The sequence below is a fragment of the Cebus imitator genome, unplaced genomic scaffold (assembly GCF_001604975.1).
Source record: "Cebus imitator isolate Cc_AM_T3 unplaced genomic scaffold, Cebus_imitator-1.0 Scaffold31, whole genome shotgun sequence".
Taxonomy (NCBI): domain Eukaryota; kingdom Metazoa; phylum Chordata; class Mammalia; order Primates; family Cebidae; genus Cebus; species Cebus imitator.
Window position 1 is genome coordinate 3,107,638 of NW_016107346.1, and position 16,569 is coordinate 3,124,206.

Here is a 16,569-nt window from a genome sequence, read left to right on the forward strand (position 1 = left end):
AAGTTTGAGACGCACCGGTCCAGGTGGTGGCAAAGAGGCCAGCCCACTGTTCTGCTTCTCAACCCCTCCTCCTCCCCACCTCTGCTAGTCTCTTAAGCAAAGCTCAAACCTGCAATGGTCCTGAACAAAATTTCTGCAAACCCCTAGAGTGTGGGGAGAGGGCGTGCAGGAGGTGCCCCCGCCGCGGACCGCAGGGAGTAAGCGCGATTGGATTGGTCGCTTGCTCCAGTTCCCGGTTCCAGCACCCGGAGTGTAGACACGCCCCCCGACCCTCCCCCTCACCTCTACCCGCCGCAGCCGCTACCGCCTGCCTCCCGCCGGCTGCCACAAAAACCCGGAGCAGCTGCGTGCGCTCATGGACAGTCCTCCGAGGGGAGAAGCCGGGCAGCTGGGCATGCTCAGTAGCTGGGGGAGGTTTGGGTGGAGAGTAGAAAGCCGTGGCTCTGCCTCCCACCCCCTCCCTCTGGCCCCCGCCCCCCTTGCCCCTACCCAGCCCGTAGTAGTTCCCCAGCGTGCTCCCGGGGAGACCGGGAACATGGCGCTGGGAGCGATATAGCAGCTGAGGAGAGGCTGAGGCACCGCCGCTTCGCTGACAGCCGGCCGCCAGGTAGGCAGGCGCGCCTGGTGGGGCTGCCTGGGTGGGTGTCCGCGCAAGGAGGGGCGCCTGCGGGGACGCGCGCCGCTGGTACCCGGAGCATCTCGCTTTGCCGGGAGAGGATTCGAAGAGGACCTCTGTGACAGCGCGATCCTGCATCTCCTAGGAGATGCAAAGGCTAGGGACCTGCTGCCTGAAGGGTAGCTATCGGGACCGCCCACCCCCAACCCATGCGCTGCTCTCCAGCCTGGGCTTTCTACGGGTCAAATAAAGGATAGTTCCATTTTGCTGGGCGGGAGGGTGTGGGGGAGAACCCCGAATTCCAGCCCTGAGAGCGCTAGTACCCCGAACGGCTCGCAAGCCCAGCATCAGTTCTTTGTGTGTATACAGCCGCGCACGCCCTGGGGGTGCCACGGTGCTGCTTTTCCCGAGGAGTGCTGGACATATTGCCAGGGCAGGATTTCCTATGGTTTTTGCCTTTTGGCAGGTGTGGACTGGAGGATGCAATAGCTGAGCCTTTATGGGGCTGTGTTTTCCTTTGTTATTTGCCTGTGTGCGTGTGTGAGTGTGTGCACGCGCGTGGTGGGTTGCAATGGAGAGAGAAAGAGAACTTCTGCTTGTGGGCACCCTTGTGGGCAGGGCGTGGAAGAGGATTTCAGTTATAAACTCTTGTCAAAATTGTGTGCCATGCCAGCCTCCTAGAGGGTAAACTTGAGAAGTCCAAGGATCATCACTGCTCAGTTTGGAGGATAAGTGTGATCGCCCTTCTTGAAACCATGTGTGTATATGGAGCTTTCAACTCCATATATGAGTTAATTTGTCAACATTAGATATCAATTAAAGAAACCTGAAGCACTGAGGCTATTTATAGTGGCCTTTTTAAGGCCAGAATAATAAAGAAAAATAAAAGTTGGCACAAAGCCAGAGGAAAGTGTCATTGTTAATAGCTGATGACAGCTTGAAAGACTGAACACACTTTTAGGGAAATCAGGAAACCTGGAATTCTAAGGAGTTCTACCAAGACATAGCCACAGGGGTTTAGGTAACTCACAAAATCTCTTATGCAACCGCTTCTCTTCTGGGACTTGGAGGCTAAAGACACTCTTTCTCTTACCTGATGCAGAAGGACTAGATGCTTTTTAGAAGTCCCTCCTACACTAGAATTCTATAAAATTGACACCTTATAATAATAGTTGTGCCACCTTAGATTTGTATATCTGTTATGTTCAACAGCACAACAACTCAATGTTGGGGAGAAAGGTAGATTTAAAGCATGCACTTATTTTTTGCTTTATAATCTAAAGGATGGGCATCTTGGAATATGAAGTTTGGAGACAGTTTCCTCTGCACTCACACTATTTTTATAGTCTTGTTAGGTGGCGAGAATGAGTCAGTATCATCAAAATGAAGTGGGGAATACATAAGGAAAATGCATTTAAGTAAATTACAGCCATAAATGTCCAATCTGATGATAATACCTTGACTTGGAATACATTTGTTCAAGGCAGATGCTCTGCTAAATGGAAGCCATAGAAGCCAATGGCAAGTTCATTGGTAATATTGGCCTTAGACTTAAAATCTGTGTTCTTCTGTGAATAGGTAGAGATTGTAATAGGTCTCTGCAGCTTTTTGTTTTATTTAAAATTGTGAGTTTTAATTGCAAGCATTGAAAATCTAGTCTGGCAGTGCCTCTCCACTCTGTCAGGGCTTGTTGAAATGCTGTAGGTATGGGAGGCAGGTGTTTGAACTCTGACTATGGCTAGCTTTGTGATTCTGGGAAAATTACTCAACTTTTCTAAGCCTTAGTTTCCTCACTTATAAAACAGTTCTAGGAGTAGTAAGACCTGCCAAAATAAGTAGATACATAGATTACTCATAATTTAAACCACTAGGAAAATGGTGGTGACCAGTATAAGGGAAATGGATATTTACTGAACGTATACTCTGTGCCCTATATGATGATTCAGGTTAAAACGTGATTTCACTTAAATTTCCCAACTGTATTCGTTTCCTGGGGCTGTTATAACAAGTCACCAAAAACTGAATGGCTTAAAACCACAGAAATTTATTCTCTCATGATTCTGGGGGCTAGAGGTCCAAAATCAAGGTGTTGTCAAGGCCATGCTCCCTCCAAAACCTCTAAGGGAGGATCCTTGCTTGCCTCTTCCAGCTCTGGTAGCCCTAGACATTCCCTGGCTTGTGGCAGCATAACTCCAATCTCTGTCTCTGTCTTCACCTGGCATCTTCCCCTCTATCTCTGTCCCTGTGTCCAAATTTCCCTCTTCTTATACAGACATCATTCATATTGGATTTAGGACCCATTCCTTTTCAGTATGACCTCATATTAATCAGATTACTTTTGAAAAGGCTTGATTTCTAAATTCACAGGTTCTAGACGGGCATGAATTCTTGAGAGACATTCTTCAGCCCAGTATACCAACATCTCTATGAAACTGTGTTTAATGACAACATTAACGTTATGTGAGCATAACAGCAGGAGGTAAAGATAGAGTAGCATGGGTTCAGAAAAGACTTTAAAGATTATTTAAGCCAACTAATCTATTTGAGGCTTTATATACCCAACCATGGTAGGGAAGAGGGTTCAAAGGTACCTCACTTATGCATGTCACTTACCTGGGTGTTCAAGAGCTAAGACAAACCAGGACCTGGCTCTTCTATAGGTTTCTCAAACATACTCTCTCCTCAACTGACTTGTTGATGTTGCCTTCCATCCTTTTTGCTACCCTTCCAAGCCAATGTAAAACAAACAAAATACATTAAACAATAATAGCAACAAAGATAAGCTAGTCCTTCTTAACCTGGTAAATGACACCACTGTCCATGGAGTTTCTTTAACCAGAAACCCAAGAATCACCTTTGATGCCTCCATTCCCTTGGCATGCAAAACCATCATGCAGTCTTATAAATGCTATTTTCTATATAGATCTCTAAATACATCTTGATCGTTTCTTTCAATCCCCACCATCACCACTATCAAACTTTAAGTTATCATCTCTTATCTGGACCACTAGTCTAACTTCCTAACAAGACCCCTGATTCCTTGCCTGGCTCTTCTAATACTTCATCCAGAGCAGATAGGATAATGTCAGTTCCCTATATAAAATACCACCCACACACCTGGGACAGATTCCAGAGACTCCTAGAGCCTTTGGTACTTGGCCAGCCTCATCTTGTGCATCTCTTCCTCTTGCTGCTGTCACACTGACCCTGTGTGTTTCTGGAACATCCCCAACCACTTCCCTCTATATTTTTCCAGCCTGGGTCGTACTTGTCCCTTGGGCTTCCTTGACCTCTCTTCCCCACTAACACAACACTCTCATCATCCTTTTACTTTTATTCCACAGCACTTACCTCAGTTTATAATTGCCTATTTATTTGTTTGGCCATGTCTGTAAGCTCTATAATGGCCATTTATTTTATGTCTTATATACAGAAGATTCTCAATAAACATTTGGCAAATGAGTGAAGGAATGAACACTCTGCCTCCTGGTATTTTCCTGTGCCAACTTAAAGATCTGATTTTTAGGTTTTTTTTTTTCTTTCTAAACTGGTATAGAAAGAGCAATTTAGAACCTTATTCTGACTTCAAAAGGGGAGTATTCTTGGCTTTAACAAATGTGTCTTTTAAGAACGGGTTTAGGCTAGAAGTTAAGAATTGAGCCAAAATATTTTTTTGGCAACTGAGATTTTTGTAAAAATACATCAATCAGTCAAAAAATATTCTGCAAATATTTATTACATGTGTATATTTGCCATGCTAGGCTCTTGGAAGACAATGGTGAACTAGACTTTCAGTTTTCTGGAAATTAATAGTAAACAATAAATCACAATCATAATGTATAATAATAAATAAATAATACACTTAATTATTTGTTGAGCTTCTATTATATGCCAGTGTCTCTTCAGTTCCTGTATGTAATCATCACTATTGCCCCCAATCTTTCCCGGTAACACAGAACACCACACTTACTAGGAGCACAACAAATATTTTGTGAATTAATAATTTGTTGGTACTATTATCTGGATCTTTTGATATAGGAAATGTGTGCTTATCTGGGGAAAAAGGTGTCTGCTCATATATAGAAGAGCATGCAACTGCTTTCCCAGCATATTTAGGTGGGCCCTGTTTTATTTTAAAAATCATCCTGGCCATTATCTCTGGAGTTAAATCAGGAGACAAATTGCTTTTTATATGGCACCAAGTTCCTGGTGTGTTTCTGTCAAAATTCTGAATTGTTTTATTGTTTAATTTGTCCTGTTTAATCTAAGTGAGAAATGACTTAATGTCTCTCATTCAGAGCCCTTTTTGTAGTTTTGAATAGTAAGACTGAGTGCCCAAGGGAAATGAATGTAGTTCAACAGAGGAGCACATGTTACGTTTTAGATTTCTAAGGTGGCTCAATTTCAGGTCTTTATATTAGTATCGTAAAAAGGTGATTTTTAAAAATAAGTAGTAAAATAGCATTTAATGCCTATGCTTAAGTAAAGCTTTTCAATAAGTAACCAAAAATTATACGGTGTGTCTTGAGTTTGTTTAAAAGTGATGGATATACAATTGGATTAATTAAAACCTAAAAGAACTAGTAAGAAATTTCAGAAAGGTCATTGGTTATAGAATACATGTTCAAAAATCGATGTTCACCCCAAATGCCGGTGTTTTACTAAGTAAGAAGTAGGATGGAAATGATTCTATTCATGAAGTCATAAAAATATAAATTGAGTAGGAAAAATAAGAAATGTACGTAAAATACTTGGGAAAAATAAGAAATATATACAAGCCTTTGTAGAAAGCTATACAATTTTACTCAAACCAATAAACTGAGAAGAAAACAAATGAAAGATATACCTTATGCTTTGGTAGAAAGATGAATATTATGAAATGGTTATTTTTCCCAGATCAATTATATAGTTTTATTACATTGGGATTTGGGAGAACCTTACAAAATGAGTCGAACATCCATCTGGAAGAATCACTATATAAAAATAAAAGAAAACTTTTCAAAAGAATAGTAGTGGTGGCAGGGGAGGTGAGTGTTGGTGGTTAAGACGGGAGGTAGTGGTCAATACAGGTGGTGTGGGGAGTGGAGTTCTGGGGATGGTGGAGGTGGGGGAAGTTTGATGGTAGAGAAGAATACATGAAGATGGTGGGATGAGGCGGTATGGGTGGGGGCGGTGAGTGGTAGATGTGGGTGGAGGGGGTGAAGGTAGGTAGATGGGAGCGGTAGTGGTAATGAGTGCCGTTGTTGAAATAAAAATAAATTTGATCATTGAACTACAATCATTATAGCAATGTAGTACTGGTGTAAGAATCGATTGATAGCTCAGTGGAATAGAAGAGCTCGGAAACAGATTTAGGTCATTGTTAGAAACAGAAATATGACGGAGAAAGTATTATGAAACAGTGAGGAGTATTTGACAAAAACGTCGTGGAAATAGGCTAAGCATATAGAAAACATTCAGCTAAGAACCTCTGTTTACATGACCTTCCAAACGAAATTCCACGTAAATTGCTAAGTTTATATGCAAGGTGTAAAACAAAGCTAGAATAAAATATTTAATTTTAGGGGAAGTACTTTTTAAATATAAAATCAATTGGAAGAATCACAAAGCAAAACATAGATTTGAATGCATTTTAAACTTTCATATGCAGAAATGTATGTATTTTAAAGCAGAGCAGAATAATGGAAGATAATATTGACACCAAACATGACAGGATAGTTCACAATAGCCCTGAGGAACTCTTGCAAATCAATTAGTAAACAATAGCACCCAAATAGAATTGTCCAAATATACGAAAGCATAATTCGAAAGGAAGAAATAAAAGACCAATGCACATGTTTAATTAATGCTATTACTATTAATCCCAGAAATGCAAATAAAAATGAAAATGAGGTGCCATGTTTTATGTATTAAATAAGTAAAAAATACAAAAAATAAACTCAATACTGGCAAGGATTCAGTGAGAAGGACAATCTCTTTCATTACTTGTGGTGGGAGGGTTACATAATACAACCTTCCTACAGAGAAGTTTAAAAATACTTGTCAAAAGGTCTGTCAGGCTCAGTAGCTCATGCCTGTAATACCAGCACTTTGGGAGGCCAAGGCAGGCAGATCACTTGAGGCCAGGAATTTGAGACCACCCTGGCCAATGTAGCAAAACCCCATCTCTTCTAAAATACAAAAAAATTGCTGGGTGTGGTGGCACACTCCTGTGATCCCAACTACTTGCAAGGCTGAGGCAGGAGAATCACTTGAACCTGGGAGGTGGAGGTTGCAGTGAGCCGAGATTGTGTCATTATGATCCAGCCTTAGTGACAGAGTAAGATTCTGTTGCAAAAAAAAAAAAAAAAGAAAAAAATTGTCAAAAGCTTTTAAAAGTTCAAATTAATTGACATACCATTTCTCTTGCGTTTTATTTTATGTTTGTTTTTGTCTTTGCTAAGGAAGTAGATGCAGGCAAAATTATGTATTATATTTCATAGTAATAAAAATTAAAAACAACCTATATAACTAGAACTTGGGAGCTGGTTAAAGACATTTAAGATCCCAAGATAACATACTTTTATATAGCTATTAAAATTAATCATTTTGAAGACTATATAATGACATGATACAAACTTCACCACAATTTTAAGTGGAAAAAAACAAAATGCACTACTACATATATTGTATCATTAATATGTGTTTTGTGAAACGAAAACATGATGCAGGTATATAAAAGAACAAAATTAAAAAGTTAGGCAATCTCTGGGTGGTAGAAATATGGATGGCTTTTATTTTGCTACACTTTTCCAAATTTTAAAAAATGTAGTAGATGGGCACGGTTGCTCACACCTGTAATCTCACTGCTTTGGGAGGTTGAGGCAGGTGGATCACTTGAGCTTAGGAGTCTGAACTAGCCTGAGCAACATGGCAAAACCCTATAATTACAAAAAATAAAAAAGTTAGCTGGACGTGGTGGTGCACAATTGTAATTCCAGCTACTCAGGAGGCTGAGGTGGGAGGAATGTCTGAACCCATAAGCCGTAGGTTGCAGTGAGCCAAGATTGCGCCACTGTACTCCAGCCTGGGCAACAGAGGGAAACCCTGCCTTGAAAAAGAAATTAGTCGTTAATGTGTTCTTTTATGAATCAGAAAAAAAAAAACTCGCTATTTTACAAATAAGCAGTGATATACATTTAGGTTGTAATTATTCATTTATGTAACAAACATTCATTGATTATCTCTTGTGTCAGGGGCTCCGCCATGTGTATCAGCAATGACTCCTAGATTGCATGCAAATGAAAGAAACTCTGCCTAACTCCAGCAAAAGGAATTTACTAGAAGGATATTAGGAAGCTAAAAGAATTTCCAGAAATGTGGTGGGGGGGGGGAATCCCCCAACATACACACACACACACACACACACACACACACACACGCAAGCACACACACCCCGAAACAGCTTGGAAGCAGACGAAGCTATTCGGCTCCAGGTCTAGTTATCAGGCACTTGAGAAACAGGCCCCAGCCAAGAATGACTTGTTCAGAGCTTGACCACAGTCCACTGGCTGTTATGCTTGAGGTTCTTTGTAGAAGTGGGGTGCCTTGATTAGCAGGCCCACTACCCCTTTCCAATGAAAGAAACCCAAGAGACGTGACGGGTGCTGAAAAGCCAAAACCAAACCAAGCCAAAACATAAAAAGACAACAGAAATGCCCATTATCTTAGGACTAAGAGGCAAACAGGGTTGAATACCAGCCATCCCTCTCTCCCCCTCCAATAGGAAACATTTGCTGTGACGTGAGAGTTTAACTTAAGGTTCATGGAATAATGTTCACTGTGATGTGCATCATTAAAGGTGCAGTGTGGGTGCCCTACACAGAAGATACTTTTTCTTTTTGGAGCCAGAAGTGACATATCAGGAAGAGTGTGGCTTTTCAGCTTGATCCTCATATACCAGCAGGAATTTCGAAAGGAAGGTCCCATTTTCTCAGGTAGGAGAAAATCCTAGAAAGCGATAATCTGAAAGAAACAGTGTAGCAGAAGAAAAAGGTATAGTTTGGAAATAGATCAGGTACCAAACACAGGTCTAGCCTTCTTTTCTGAATTATCTTATGTTCTTCAAGCCCAATGGTCATGTTTCAGGTTAGTTCACCATGAATACAAGGCTCTTGGTTCAATTAACTTTGGTTAATAACTAAAGTTATTATTAATCAAATATTAAAAGATCATGCTTAGATCAGTGTGTATTCTTACTGCAGTTCTCACCATCAATAGGAAATGTCTGTGGCTGTCCAGGTAACTTAACAATCATGTTGTTGCTTTTATAAACTCTTTATAAACTTTTCTGTGAAGAAAGATGACTTGTAAGTGGAAGGGGGGAAAAAGGCAATTGTTCTTCACTTGCACTAAAAACAGGACAGAGAAAATAATCTTAAATTAGCAAGAGAGGTCCCTGCCCTGCTCACTGCATAGTAGAGGGCTCCACTATTCTGCACTCCAACTTCTCAGCACCTGGACAGCCCTGCTCTTCTGCAACAATCAAAGAGCCCATGCACTCCCTAGAGCCATTTGCTTCCTTCTGAGCCTTGCTCTGCATAGCTGGGACCTTGGAATTTACTTCTCATGGGGCTCCTGGGCCCAATGGGGGCTGAAAAAAGACTGTTGGTGGGAGGTTAGATGGAGCTTGGACTTGTGGACTTTGTAGTCTCAACATGGGTGCTGGAGGCCATGGTAATAAGAGAAAGGGATGTGGAGGGGAGCAAAGACTGGGTCTCCTTGCTTTGCCATGTTCTGGGATTCAAGTATTCTAAATTTAAACCTGGCTTCTAGGTTGCTATAAAGGCATATTTATCAAGCTAGGAAGACATAATACATTTAAATTAACATTTTTAGCTTGATTTACAGTATTTATATATTGAGATCTGTAACATGTGGGACTCCTTTTATACTCTTGTTTCTCAAATGTTAGGATCAGGCCTGCTCAGGTAACTGCTTTAGAAAAATAACACTCAATTGTTGAGACACACGTGCATAATTAGCTAATCATGCAATGGCAATGTAGATTATAAGAAAAATAGATTTCACCTTTGTGATTATAGCTAACATATTGAACAAGATGTGTTAAGCCCACATCCAAGTATTTTACCTATGTATATTAGTTAGTCTTCATAAGAGCTCTGTAAAATAAGTCACTCAAGGCAAATATCATGCAGCTAGATAGAGTCAAGAAGCCTTGGATCGTCTGAATCCACAGGCCATAAACATTGTGGTATACAGCACTTCAATGGATAAGAAAAGTTTTGTTTGCAATCCTTGAACCTTAAATAATTTAAAAGTCACTGGATTAATCAGCCCACTTTGACTCTCCAATACTCTCGAATCCTCAGATTCAGCATTTCTGTTCTTGTAGATTTCCTCATGAAAAGGGAGAGTAAATGCATTGACTGCCTGGCTGTGTTTGGTATTATGATTAACCGAATGTTCCAAACCAAAAATCAATATTTGGTTGCTTGTATAAGAAGAAAATTTAACTTACATTTTTAAACAGATGTCCAGTTGTGGGATTTCCTTTGCTAATTTCCAACGGAATTGCCATTGTGTCACTGATGATTAAGGTAAATTGGCCATAAGGAGTACCTTGGTTTCTCTAAAGCACTGGTTCACGCCCCTACTATTCTTTCATTGCCCTGTTGTCCAAATGAACCAAGAAGACTTTCTGGTTCCAATCAATAGTAGTTCCATCATTCTTTCGATAGCAACTTACATAATGGGGGAAGGAAAGGAGGAAGGGAGGGAAGGTAAGAGAGAGAAAAGAGAGAGAGAGAGAGAGAGAAAGAAAGAAACTCCCACATTTGGTTCCAAATATAAGCTCTCTGATAGACACAACAGTTATTAGCTTCAATTAAAATTCAAGGCTGGAATACTATTTAAGAATTTCTTTAGCTATTTTCTAGAGGGAACTTCATGTGTTTGCTTTTAATGGTCACTGTAATCATGCAAATGGTGTTTGTATAATACTGATTTTTTAGCTAATTGTTTTTAACTATCAGCTGTATTGCCCTTATTTTATAGCTACATCACAGTTTACCGACCCAGGAAGTGAACTTCTTGGAAGAACAGAAAACGTACACTTATTTGTTTTAAAAAAAGATTATTCCTCTAAAGTAGGAACAGTTGCTATGTGGGTATGATTTAACCTCTAAAAATAAAAACACTGATGGACGAGGGGGATTTAAAAAAATTTTACAGAAACAACTTAGGGTTTTCTCATCCTGGTGGTTTTTAAGACAATGTTCTTTCTTCTCTAGGCATTAGAAATGCCAAAATCTCACAGATAGGAAAACAAACAAACAAAAATAATTTGCCAATAATATTTGAATAATAGTTATTCATGCCTTGAGTTAAGTAGTGTTTTTTTTAGCCCCTTTTGAGGGTTTTTAAGATAACAGCTACCTACCTGCAAGTTGTGTACTATCTCTTTAGGACTCCAAGTAGAGTCTACTTTTCTCCCACCCTCACAGTTAAGCAGTATCTAAATTTGCAGCTTGGCTGGGCACGGTGGCTCACACCTGTAATCCCAGTACTCTGGGAGGCTGAGGTGGACAGATCACCTGAGTTCAGGAGTTTGAGACTAACCTGGTCAACATGGTGAAACCCTGTCTCTGCTAATATATATATATATATATATATATATATATATATATATATATATTAGCTGGGTGTGGTGCCACATGCCTGCAATCCGAGCTACTCAGGAGGCTGAGGCAGGAGAATCACTTGAGCCTGGGAGGTGAAGGTTGCAGCGAGCTGAGATCTCACCACTGCACTCCAGCCTGGGAGACAAAGCAAGACTGTATCTCATAATGAATGAGTGCATGAATGAATGAATGAATGAATAAATAGCAACCTAAAAAACCTTTTTTGCATGTGCCCTTCCCTGTCTCCACTGCCATTCCCCTTTGTGTCTCTCAATTAGATCTTGTATCAGCCTCCTGTCTGTTCTCTTTCCTTTCTACCCCCAAAATGATTTTCTGTTATCTGAGTATCACCCCTTCATTGAAAACTTCCTATCCAGCTACAACCTTCCCCCACACCCCTCAAAATCCTCCCACATGGTTCTGATTGTTCCTCTCAGTCATCACAATGTTGTATGTGTGTGTGTGTGTGTGTGCGCGCGCGTGTGTGTGTATATGTGTGTGTGTATATATATATATATATAAACTTAACTCCAGGCAAGAGTTCTTCTTGCACTAAACTGGGAACTCTTCTTAAGAAGGCATCTTGTTGCTTCATCTTCATATCCCTAGCACCTGGCTTTACACCTGCACATGTCAGGTCTTTAATAAATGTCTATGGATGAATGGATATTACCCAGGCTAAAAAATTTGAATACAAATGCAAAAGGGTGGTACCGTGATTTAAAAGGTCACTCAAGGCAAAATATCATGCAGTTAGATACAGTCAAGAAGCAGAGTCAAACCCTGTATCATCTGAATCCAAGGCCATCAACGCTGTGGTATACGGCAACTCAGTGGATAAGAAAAGTTCTGTTTGGAATCCTACACAAAAATTGGCTAATCCAAAATAATCTAATCTAAAAGTTATCTATTAAAAAAAAAAACACAAACAAATGAATTTCACACTAATATTAGTTTTCTATTTTCTGTAAATAAAAAAGAGGTAGAGAGAGAGATTAAACCCCCTACCTGTTTCTGGTTGGAGAAAGACAAAAATTCCAATATTGAATATGGGTGTAAGGTAGAGATTCTAAACACATGGAGAAGAGAGAAAGCGATGAAGCAAACTATAAGCTGAGAGCCGGCTTTCCAACAATAGAGTAAATAAACTGAGCTTCTTAAAAACATTGAGAATAATTATTTGATTGCTAGATGCAGTTTAACACCTACTGCTCTATTGTCCCAAGGCTGTTATGAATACGCCTAATTGGTGGTGTGATTTCTGCTCAAACATCATTTGATTTGTATAGCGAAGGCTGGGGTTTTGTTCAGTTTTGCCCAAGTCTTTGGCACCAATGTTTCCATAGGAACAGATGCACTATAAAATGAGGAAGAAATCGGAAAGTTTGGGAGCAAAATCAGTCAAAGTGAGTGATCCAAGCAAGGGGTTCCCCAGGGTGAGTCCCAAGGGCTTCTGATCAGATATATTTGTGACAGAATCACCAGAGATAGAAGATAGAATCTTCTTGGATGATAAATGCCAGGGATTTTTTAATGCAGTATATGGATGCTATCTATGACACCAGTTACCTTGTGTACTTCAGCTTGGTTTTCTAAGGCAAGTTTCTGTGTTGGGATATTAGGAATCTACACTGGTTGAAAGAATTACTTACCATTTAGAGCCTACTAACACCTAGGTAACAGGATATAAAAACTGGATATTTTACTATCTTTGAAATCTAATTAAGCTATCCTTCTAAAGCTGGAAAGTGTGGAACACTGTGAATTCGATTAGGTACTAAATATTTGATTATGTCCATTTAGAGCAGTGTCTAATTTTGTGGTATAGTTGTGTTCTGTTTAACACACACAAGTGTGAAGCTTCTCAGAAAAAAAAATCTAGATTTCTGACTTTTTCAAAAAATCACACACACAAATACACAGACATACACAGTTGCAAAATTTGTCAACACTACCCATATTTCCTCATGGCAATCATTTGCTGTAGCTGAGTAGCAGCTGCCTCTAACATGGGTCGGTCATGGAGTCTTCACTTTGCCACAGTCCCCATCACTCCTTACTGCCTATCATCAGGCCATTTTACTTGTTTATGTTACCCTCTTGGTAATTAAAGTCTTTTGAACTTATAAACTTTGAAGTAGGATGAGTATTGCTCTATATTTTTGGATCATTTTATCCTTACATATTGTGCCTTCTTAATCTTGCTTCCTGAAAATATGGACCAACTTATTTAATCATTTAAATATAAGGCAAGTGACATTTTAGAAAAATGCATGTTAAAAATTTTATCCTAGAAAAAAAATTTAGAAGTAAAACTTCACTCAGGTAAGAAGTTTATTTAAAAGGATAGAGTTTAGAGATATTTGGTGGAAACATTTACATAGTTAGATGGGCTTCTGCAACTAATTTTTCAATATTTCTTTTAACACTGGACAATTTTAAAAAATTATGTTGTGTTTTATTTGAACTAAACTGAAATGGAAAAAGAAATCATATGGTCTTGAGCTTGCTGGAGGTAGGGATAATCAAAATGCAAAAGGATGGTATCATATTTCATATGATATTATCATCTGGAAAATATAAAACATTCACAATGCAACTGTGCCCACAGCAGTGAAGCAGAACCTTATAAATGAGACGCATTCTATAGAATGGCTGGAAAAATCTCAAAATCAATATTGGAATCACCCAGGGCGACTAAGAATAATGATATCACTGTACCTTACTAAAAAATAATGAAAAACAAGTGAGACAGAAAATTCCAGAGTTGTCCCTAGAGTTTTTATTTGTTTGGGATAGAAGGATGATGGCAATAGCTTCCCATTTCTTTTCAGACCTCAGTTTTATTTTAAACACAGAGCACAGTCCAACCGCTGAAAGAATTTTCTTTTCTACAAAGACCAGGGTGTGCAATGACTGTGAATATCACTGTAAAACAGAAGAACATTTGGCTCTAAGTTACTCACCTAACCAGTAGTAGTAAAACAAGATAATGGGATCTGTTTATTAGAGTGGTGTCTGTTTATGTCTACTTTCTCCTGTGATGGCTAGATTAAGAAATAATCTAGGAAACAGATATTACAGTGACCACTCCCAACTAGTCATTTACCCATTCAGCAGCTGCACATTGAGCACTACTATGCTTACTTCCAGTGGCATGTAGCATGAGGGGACACATCAATGAACATAGATAAACGGAGAGACACGCAGGAAACAGCATAATAAATAAATGTATAGAGTGCCAGAAGGATCATCAGTGTGTTGATAAAATAGAGTGGGATAAAGGAAATCAAAAGAGCTGGGATGGGTGCTGGTAAAGGGCGTGATTTTAAATAGGATGGTTAGAATAGGCGTATTTGAGAAAGTGACATTTGAAGGAGGTGTGGATACTATCATGTAGATACACATGGAACAGCATCCCAGGTAGGGATGGGGACCATTTTTGCACTGCATTCCAATTTGCATATGATTTGTCTCCTGCAAAGATCCTCATGCTTTTTCATTTGGAATTAGAATTTTATTGCTGATTTAAACCCTAACCTCATTCTAATGCTGCTAAGGACACTATTACTCCAGTCCTGACAATTCTTCTCCAGATAAATCGTAACTGCCGTTTGGATTTTTTTTTTTTTTTTTTTTTTTAAGACAGGGTCTCACTTTGTTGCCCAGGCTGTTCTTGAACTCCTGGCTTTAAACAATCTTCCTGCCTTGGCCTCCCAAAGTGCTGGAATTATAGGCATAAGCCACCACACACAGCCTTCCTTTTGGAGATTTAATATTCTTTTTCCATTTTGGTTTAATTCAAGTGAAACACAACAGGAATTTTTTTTTGTAATTGTCCAATGTTTAAAAAGTATGAAATTATGACACACACTAGGTACTTGATAAGTTATTTGTTTGGTTATAGAAAGAAAAGGTATACCTCAGAGTTAGAACAGTGACAGTAGCAGTAACAAAATTCTTTGAAAATGTATTATATGCCAGATATTGTGTTATATGTTTTATAAATACTATCTCATTTAATTCTTGCAGTAGGCTTATAAGTTAGGTATTAATCATTATTCTCATTTTATGGCTAGTAAATAGCAGATTGTGCTGCCTTGCTTTATTGATGAAGATTATTCTTCTACAAGCGTTAAAAAAAAGGTAAAAAGTATTTTCTCAAGTTCTAATCCCAATTCCTTTAACCTCCTCTATTTTAGTTAGGAATCCCCCCTCCCCCAAGAAACAGACCTTGAGGCAAGGATTCAAGAGCAAGAAGTTTACTTGGAACATTCATGAAATACCATTAAGAGAGAGGGAAAGTAACACATGGAAGGAAAGTATATTAGTCTATTCTCACACTGCTAATAAAGGCATACCCGAGACTGGTAATTTATAAAGGAAAGAGGTTTAATGGACTCACAGTTACACGTGGCTGGGGAGGCCTCACAATCATGGTGGAAGACAAAGGAAGAACAAATGATCATCTTACATGGCGGCAGGCAAGATTACTTGTGCAGGGCAGCTTCCATTTATAAAACCATCAGATCTTGTGAGACTTATTCACTACCATGAGAACAATACAAGGGAAACCACCCCCATGATTCAGTTATTTCCACCTGGCCTCACCCTTGACACATGGGGATTATTATAATTCAAGGTGAGATTTGGTGGGGACACAGCCAAACTATATCAGAAACTGTCCATTCCTGCTGCTATAACAAAATACATTACACTGGGTAGTTTTTAAATAATAGAAATTTATTTCTCATAGTTCTTGAGGCTTGGAGTCCAAGATCAAGGCACCAGCAGATTTGGTGTCTGGAAAGGGCTTCTCCTGTGCTTTAAGATGGCATCTTGTTTCCATGTCCTCCAGAGGAAAAAGGAAGAATGCTGTGCTCTCAAATGGCAGAAGGGAAAAAAAGGAATAAACATACTTCCTTAAGCTTTTTTATAAGGACATTAATCTCATCCATGACAATGGAGCTCTCATGGCCCAATCACCTCCTAAAGACTCCACCTCTTAGTATTATTACCTTCAGGCTTAAGTTCCAACATGTGAATTTCAGAGGGATATGTACATTTAAACCAGAGCAGAAAAGCTGCCAAAATTGGAGTATTAAAATAGAGAAACGGGGAAATGATATAAAATCATGCCTTCATAAAAGTCTACCCAAAGGGGAGAGAATTGAGATATTTATATACCAATTCCCATCAGTTATTAGTTGAAGGCTGTTCCAAGAGAATGTTAGTTTCTCTGTACTTCCAAGCTTCCATGATTTGGAAAAG

General features: G+C 39.3%; 1 protein-coding gene across 2 annotated transcripts in view; it reads left to right on the top strand.

The window, feature by feature from the left end:
• The first annotated feature begins 307 nt into the window (after positions 1-307).
• Positions 308-16,569, top strand: part of PAK5 (p21 (RAC1) activated kinase 5) — a 287,807-nt gene continuing 271,545 nt past the window's right edge. The window contains exons 1-2 of one of the 2 annotated variants that reach the window (XM_017523952.2): positions 332-607; positions 8,457-8,592. The gene's annotated coding sequence lies outside the window, so the exon portion shown is untranslated. Of the gene's footprint in view, positions 608-8,456; positions 8,593-16,569 lie in introns of both variants that reach the window. The other variant, XM_017523951.2, reaches the window with a different exon arrangement.